At 37.1% G+C, this 8,516-nt stretch overlaps 1 non-coding gene across 1 annotated transcript; it reads left to right on the top strand.

The window, feature by feature from the left end:
• The first annotated feature begins 4,905 nt into the window (after positions 1–4,905).
• LOC115303026 lies at positions 4,906–5,012 on the top strand. The gene has a single exon (XR_003913773.1). It is a non-coding gene; the product is annotated as a U6 spliceosomal RNA (small nuclear RNA).
• Positions 5,013–8,516: the final 3,504 nt, after the last annotated feature.

Here is an 8,516-nt window from a genome sequence, read left to right as displayed (position 1 = left end):
CAATCTTTAAACAAATCAACAGCTCTGAAAATCCTCTCCCAAAACTTCAAGTTGCTCCATAATCATTCTCTTTTTATGCGAAATACCTTCTCTATAGGACAGATACTAAGCAGGTCTTAGGTTATAAAGATAAAGTATAATATTTTCACAACTTTCCTATGCCAATTCTCAGGAGAAGCTAAAGGATTAAATTAACTGTGTGTATACTATAGACATGCATTTCACAAGTCACTTGTGACAGCTGGGAGGCATTACTTTGTGCTTCAGGGTTCTTTCATATTCATTGCAGAGCGACAGATACAGATACAAATAACTGAATCTTTGCAATGAAAAGATAATTTTTAATGGCAGAGTTCACATACCTTTAAAAGAACATATTTACTGCAGTAGTTTGTATATCTATTTATTCTCTCATCCATTCAGAAAATACTTACGGGGAGCTTGTCGCATGCTGAAGAGATAGGAAGGAGTAAGACAGACAGTGCCTGCAGTCTTTGAGCTTGAGAGTTCAGAAGACATACAGTGAATCAAGCAGTTATAATGTAGGCTATTGTAGTTAAGAAAAAAATAAAACACAGGGTACTGTGGAATCACAGAGCAAGGGAACCTAATGGCTGACCTAATCTAAGAAACAGACAAGACCTTACCAAATAAGTGAAATTTAAGCTGATGCTCCTCTGTAAGAGAAAATGAGGTGAGAAAAAAAGGTTTTAAGAATGTTTAAGGTGAAGAAACAGCTTTTACAAAGGCCTGGGTGTGAGATATTAGGTCACATTCTAGAAAGTAAAAGCGTCTCAGCTTAGCTAAAACACAAGGTTCTTGGTGGAAGGGAGAAAAATAAAAGAGTTGGAGAGATTTGTGAGAACCAGATTATAAGATCTTTTAAATGAATTGGGAAATTGGAAATTTATCCAAAAACAATTGAAGTATATATATCAAGATTCTAAGTTAAAACTTTAAAGGATGTGATAACCAGACTAAGAAATGTTCAGTGTCTAGGGGCGCCTGGGTGGCTCAGTAGGTTAACCGTCCAACTTTGGCTAGGTCATGATCTCATGGTTGTGGGTTCGAGCCCTACGTCAGGCTCTGTGCTGACAGCTGAGAGCCCGAAGCCTGCTTCAGATTCTGTGTCTCCCTCTCTCTCTGCCCCTTTCCCCCTCAAGCTCTGTCTCTCTCTGTCTGAAAAATAACAAAAAACTTTAAGACAAAATGTTCAGTGTTAAAGGAGCAATATGTTGGATGAATCATCAATATCTCTACCGAAATAAACTACTTGGATATGATAATTTTAGTTTTTCTTATCTATTAGGGAAATAACATTGAAATACAGACTCAACTCACATAATGACTAAGGATTTCAATGACTTTTTATCATAACAACTCTTAAAAAGTTATATTACTTTGCAGACTGTCTTTTTTTGTGTGTTATAATTATATTTATTCTCAGACCATGATAATTAAATTCACTGTAAATAGTGATATTTCAATGTTTCAGTTTTAGAAAGACAGTCACTAATTTACTCAATACATTTCTGGTTAGGACATTTCAAATGCAGCACATTTGAATTGAGCCCCATGTCTGGGTGATCCAATATTTCGCTAAGCAAACCTCTCTATGCCAAGAGATCTGTGCTCCGCAGTTTGTCAGCTATTTCCATGTGTTTCAAAGCTCTCTGATGTTTTGTTTTATTTTGCCCCAAAGTTGTTTTTTATTGCTATAACTTTATTTTTAAGTGCAAAATAACCATGAGGCTTCTTCAGGTAAAACTGATGAAGACCATGTAGAAAGAAGAATGCACCTTTCCAGGAATGACTGTTTTGCACCTTCTTCCACCACCCACTGTGGTTATGTTTTCCGGTAGGGATTTCAGGAATGAAATAATATCACCAAGGCTTAAGACATGTCAATAAATGAAACTAAGCTTCCACAAAATAAGAAATTATAACAGGGAAATAACCACTAAAACAGGTTAATTTTAAAGTCATAAGAAACTACTTTGTAAATGAATGTGAACTAGATGAACTGAATAATTTCCTAGGAAAATGCAATTTACTCAGTTGATCCCAGTAATGACAGAAAGTTAAAAAAGATGTATAGAAGGAAAAAAATAAAAAACATTATTAAGGAACTACCCCAAATGAGAACACCAAGCACATATGATTTCATAGCCAAATTCTCCCGAAAACATGAAAGATCAGATAATCCCAATGGCATATATTTTGTTAGCTCTTAGGGAAAGAAGCAAAAAACTCCCAAATCCTTTTACAAAGCAAGTATAGCACTGATATGTACACATGTAAACATAAGGCAAAAAAAAATTGCAGACCAACCTTACTTAGGAATTTTAATGCAATAATTTTTAATAAAATATTAGCACACAGAATCCAAAACATCAAGGAAATAATACATGTGATCAAATGAGATTTATGCTAGTAATGTAAGAATAATTCAGTTTTAGGAAATCCATTGTTATAATTTATTATACTAGTGTGAGGACAAAAATGATGATTATCTTCATTCATGTTAAAAAGTCTGACAAAATTCATATGTTGAACCCTAAACCTCAAGGAGTGTATCTCAAAATAGGACTTTAACTTAATTATATCGGGTATAATTAAGTTAAAATGTATCATTAGGGCTGGTCCTAATCCACGATGTCCTTATTAGAATTAGGACACAGAATGACCATGGGAAGGCACAGTTAGAAGGGGGACATCTGCAAGTAGAGGAGACTTTTATCTCATACTTTCTGCTTCCAGAATTGTGAGAAAATTGTGGTTTAAGCTAACCGGTCTGTGGTATTCTGTTATGAGAACTCTAACAAACTAATATACCCTACACTACCCGCTTCCAAATAAATATGCTATGATTTTACAGAATTAGTCTTAAAGCCTGTACCTTATTTAGTAAGGCAACACTGAAGGCATTCCCACAAAAACAAAAACAAACAAAAGCAAAAAACAAGAACAAAGCAAAGATGCCCACAATCTCCACTACTATTTAACATCATATTGCAGTGAAACTTGGCAGCAGAAAACAAGCGACCATACTACTCAAAATAGCAGTAGTAAAACAATTTCTATATGCAGATGATATAACAGTATAGCAGAATCACTAGTAAAGCTAACTCAAACAAAAACAAAAACAAAAAAGTACTCAGGGCACCTGTGTGGCTCAATTAGTTAATTGTTCAACTTCACTCAAGTCATGATCTGACGGTTCATGAGTTTGAGCCCATCAGGCTCTGTGCTGACAGCTCTGAGCCTGGAGCCGGCTTCATAGTCTGTGTCTCCCTCTCTCTCTGCCCTTCTCCCACTCACACTCTGTTTCTCTCTCTCAAAATAAATAGACATCTTAAAAAATCTTTTTAAAAAGTACTCAATAATACCACAGGATATAAAATTAACATATAAAAATCAATAGACTTTATATAGTCAAACAATAACCAGTTTAAAGAGCATTTTACTTTGTTCAGGTCTTTGTGGGGATGGCTCTGGTGTTCCTCTATTAAGTAAGGTATTGGTTATAAGTCAAAGTGTGCAAATCATATTTTATTTTAGAGATGGGGAAACCAGTAATGAGTGTAAAATCTTTTCAAAATCTCTTTTAGCATAATAGGAGAGGAAATTTCAGGTATAAAAGTAATAAAAATATATAAAATACCTGGGCATAAACATATTAAAAAATCTTTTAAATACTCCTGAAGAACACAAAAACAGGCCTGAACAAATAGAAAGACCTATTTTCTATTAGATGAGATGAATGAGATGATTCATCATAATAAAGACACCAATTCTCCCTAAGTTAATATTTAACTGTAATACAACCCCAATAAAAATGCCAGGTTTTTTTGTTATTTTGGGGAGGGTGTTTTTTTAGCTAGAAAATACGATGCTAAAACTTATGTGGAAAAATAAACATGGAAGAATATCTAGGATATCCTGAAAAGTAAGAGTCATAAGAAAAGAATAGCTCCACCAGAAATTGAAATATAATAAAAAGTTTTAGAATGAAAAAAGCTTAGTGTTAGTGAGAAGTAGTCCAGTAGAACAGAACAGAAATTCCAGAAATAGGCCAAAGTATATATGAAAGCTATTTTGTTACTGTAACATAGGTAGCATCTCAAATCACAAGGAAAGGATGAGATTTTTAATAAATGCTGTCCTGTATAATCATTTGGAAGAAGATAAAATTAGATACATACTTCTCACCATACACCAGAATAAAACTCCCAATGAATAAAATCAACTCATATATAAAAAGAAAAGGAAAAGAAAAGAAACCATACAAGCAGTTGAAAAATAAGGGAAAATCTTTTATAATCTGAGTGTGGGAAAAGCTGTCTAAAAGTGACCTGTGGGTACTTGGCTTGCTCAGTTGGTTAAGTGTCAGACTCTTGATTTCTACTCAGGTCATGATCTTAGGGTTTGTGAGTTTGGGTCCCACATCAGGTTCCACACTGTTGGAGCAGAACCTGCTTGGGATTCTGTCTTTCCTTCTGTTTCTGCCCCTTTCCCATTTCCTCTGTTTCTCTCTCAAAATAAAACAATTTTTTTAAGTTTATTTATTTATTTTGAGGGGGGGTACAAATGGGTGAGAGGAGGAGCAAAGAGAGAGGGACAGAAGATCCACAGTGGGCTCTGGGCTGACAGTACAGAACCCTGAGATCATGACCCGAACTGAAGTCAGACACTTAACTGACTGAGCCACCCAGGTGTCCCTAAAAAAAAAAAGTAAAAGTGACCTGAAATCCAAATGCAACAAAAGAAAATGTTAAACAAATTTGACTGCATTAAAAGAAAGCTTTTTCATGAAAAATGAACCACCATAAGCAAAATCAAAGGATAAATGACAAACTAGGAGAAAATATTTGAACAGATAGCATATATTAAAGGGCTAATCTCGTGCTCGCTTCGGCAGCACATACACTAAAATTGGAACGATACAGAGAAGATTAGCATGGCCCCTGCGCAAGGATGACACGCAAATTCGTGAAGCGTTCCATATTTTTATGACATATGGCCATTTGTAGGAAAGTGGATGGACCTTGAGGGTGTCATGCTGAGCGAAGTAAGCCAGGCAGACAAAGACAGAAACCATATGTTTGCACTCATAGGTGTAACAGGAAAACAGGAGAGACCTAATGGAGAACCAGGGGGAGGGGAGGAGGGAGAGAGAGTTGGGGAGAGAGAGGGACGCAAAACTTGAGAGACTATTGAATGCTGGAAATGAACTGAGAGTTGAAGGGGAAGGGGGAGGGGGGAAAAGAGGTGGTGGTAACAGAGGAGGGCACTTATGGGGAAGAGCACTGGGTGTTGTATGGAAAACAACTTGACAAAATATTGAAATTAAAAAAAAATAAATAAAGGGCTAATCTCTCCAATATGTAAAAAATTCATAAAAATAAGGGGAACCTTATGACCATGGCCATAATGGAGCAGCAGAGACTAGATTACTGATACATCTGAAACAGCTGAAAACCAGAAAAAACACATGAAAGAATGGTTTTCAGACACTGGACCACAAGCAGCACAAGGCATGATCCCTGAGAGAAGCAAAACAAATGAAGTCATGCCTTTGATGGCCCCAGCTTACTGCCTGAAGAGAGTTTCCAGGCCACAACAAAGAGAGGGGAAGCTCAAACAAAGCCAAGCTGTCTCCATTGAGTTGAGGAGACAGAGTTAGAATTTGGGGAGGTGAAGGTGGGGCAGAGTACCAAAGAGGAGAAGATGCATGGAGAGGAGAGGGCTATGTAGCCAGAGAAGTCCAGGGATCTAAAGAGGATTCCTCTGGAGTCTTAACTAAGTACTAGGAACAACATGCATGTGAGGGAAACTCCTGAGGCCAGAGAAAGAACCACTGGTAAGGAGCAGATGGAACAGTCCTCAGAGCTTTTACACCCCTGGGGACAGCTTGTGTCCCCACCAGCCAGGGCAAAGAAACCTCAAAATAAACAGGAAATCTGGTAGGTTAAGAATCTGTAGGTTACAGAAGGGAGGTCAGTGCTTGCCCAGGGATGGGAATAAGAGATGACAAAGAGATGGATTACAAAGGCAAAGTTTGGAGGAGGCAGGGGGGGGGGGGGATTAGAATATTCGTTATACATATACATATGTTAAAACTCAACAAATTGTATATATTAAGAGGGGAGTAAGTTTTTAAAAACTAAGACAGAGAGAAAACCCAAAAGAAAAGAAAAGATAAATAAATACCCTTAAATATATTTAAAAATACATCATTTTCAGCTATAATAAAAGGAGTGCACAATACTGATGCCACTTTTACCTTTCATATTGGCAAAGATTCAGGATCTTTTCTTCTTCTTTATTTTTTAGAGTTTATTTATTCATTTTGAGAGAGAGAGAGGGAGAGACAATGTGAGCAGAGAAGGGTCACAGAGTGATGGAGAGAGAATCCCAAGCAGACTCGTGCTCAGCGTGGAGCTCTATGCAGGGCTTGACCTCATGAACCGTGAGATCATCACCTGAGCCCAAATCAAGAGTCAGACGCTCAACTGACTGAGCCACCCTAATGCCCCAGGAGTTTTTCAATACACACTTGAAGCTATGAAGAAACAAGCATTTGCAAACTTCCCAGGTGGTGGCACAAAATGGTATAATCCATTGAGTGGGGATTGGCCTTGTCTACTAAAATTGTTTGGGCATTTATTTTTTGTTCCAGCATTCTCACTTCTAGGAATTATCCCGGGGGGAAAAAGGGTTTATTCAATGTGGCATTACTGGTAATAGCAAAAAATTTGGAATACTCTAAATGCCCATCCACAGAAGCCTGGTTGAATAAACTATTGAACATCCATACCACTGAGTAGGTCTAAAGTTGTACTTTAATAAAAACGAATGAACCTAATTATACATTGAATTTATAACATAATCACAGAAAAAGAGAATTAATTAAAGTATCTTCAAAATATCCTAATCTGGAACACCTGCATGGCTCAGGTAGTGATCCCAGGGTCACGGGATCAAGCAGCACATTGGACTCTGTGCTGAGTATGGAACTTGAGATTCTCTCTCTCTCTGCTCTTTTCTCATGCTTGTATCTCTCTCTCGCTCTCTCTCAAATAAATTTTTTTTAATTTTAAAAAATAAAAAAGAAGAAAAAGAAAAGCTCCTGCATTTTTGCCAATATGAATGGTATGAGTGTATCCTTAGTTCACATACTCCAAAAACAAAAAGAACTGCTTAGAAGATTTGGTTTTAGTTGGTATAATAATTCTAATCTGAATTTATATCATATCCTAATTGTACAAAAGAACAAAGGAGTGAATACATTGATATTTTGGGAACTGAAGTTCTCTCTCTGTGGAAGAAGAAAAATGTAAATATGGGTTAGAGAAAGGAGAGGAAGAGCCTTGTGGCACTGTTTTGGAATAAGAGGTATTAATATATCAACTTGTTTTTTAATATGTTTCCTGTTCTCCCATTGAAAGGGCTAGAAGCAATGACATACTAGCGGCAGTGAATACACCTATTCCCCATGTCAAGAACTAGACAGAGTTTGAGATTTTATCCTACTTACAACTCAGTAAGCTGGCCTGCCATAGTTTCATGAATGCTAGCAGAACACAAGGAACTCCTGCGTTAGCAACAGAGATTTATCACAGAAATAGCAATCACCAGGTATCAGCATTTGTGCCATCTCCCCCATCCTAATTCCCACAGAGCAACATGAAAAGAACCAGGTGATGTCTGCACATGCAATAGATTCAGATACAAAAGGACCCTGAACCTCGGGAATCCAAATCCTGTAGAATGAAAAGGCTGTCTTACAGAATGGAAAGAGCCTTCCCATTCCACATAATTCACCCAGATGAAGACGTTAGTTTTATTATATTGGACAGTAAACAAACCCATCTTTTGCTCTGGAGGGAGACATTATCTCTATCATTTAAGGCTGTTCACTAGACAAACATCCTTGAAAAAAGAGTCTAGAACAAACCGCAGTTACTCCATCACTCACAAGATGTACAGAAACATGAGAGAACCATGGAGAATTGTCTCCCAATACCCAGATCTTTCTACCTAAATATCACTCCCCACTTAAAAAAAAAAAAAAGACCACTTTGATAAAAGGCTGATTATAAATTTGGGGCCGGAAAAGCACAGGCGGGTCTGGAATGTCTTAGTGTGTCAGAAAGTAAGCAAAGCCTAAAAAAATGGTGAAGACATCCAAAGAAACACAGGAGCTAGAACAATTTGAACATCAAAAAGAATAAATACAGAGGCACTTAGATGGCTCAGCTGGTGGAGCATCCAATTCTTGATTTCTGCTCGGGTCATGATCCCAAGGTCATAGGATTAGGCCCCACATCCAGCTCTGTGCTGAACATAGAGCCTGCTTAAGATCCTCTCTCTCCTTCTCTCCACTCCATCCCCTGCTTATTTTCTTTCTCTCTCAAACAAAATTTTGAAAAAGAATAATTATAGAATAGATAATAATACAGTAAATATTTTTTTAATCTATGAGGACATAGTAATCCCTTGAAAAGGTCATG

The sequence above is a fragment of the Suricata suricatta genome, chromosome 1 (assembly GCF_006229205.1).
Source record: "Suricata suricatta isolate VVHF042 chromosome 1, meerkat_22Aug2017_6uvM2_HiC, whole genome shotgun sequence".
Taxonomy (NCBI): Eukaryota; Metazoa; Chordata; class Mammalia; order Carnivora; family Herpestidae; genus Suricata; species Suricata suricatta.
Note: the sequence above shows the minus strand (reverse complement) of the source record. Positions and strands in the feature narration are given on the sequence as shown.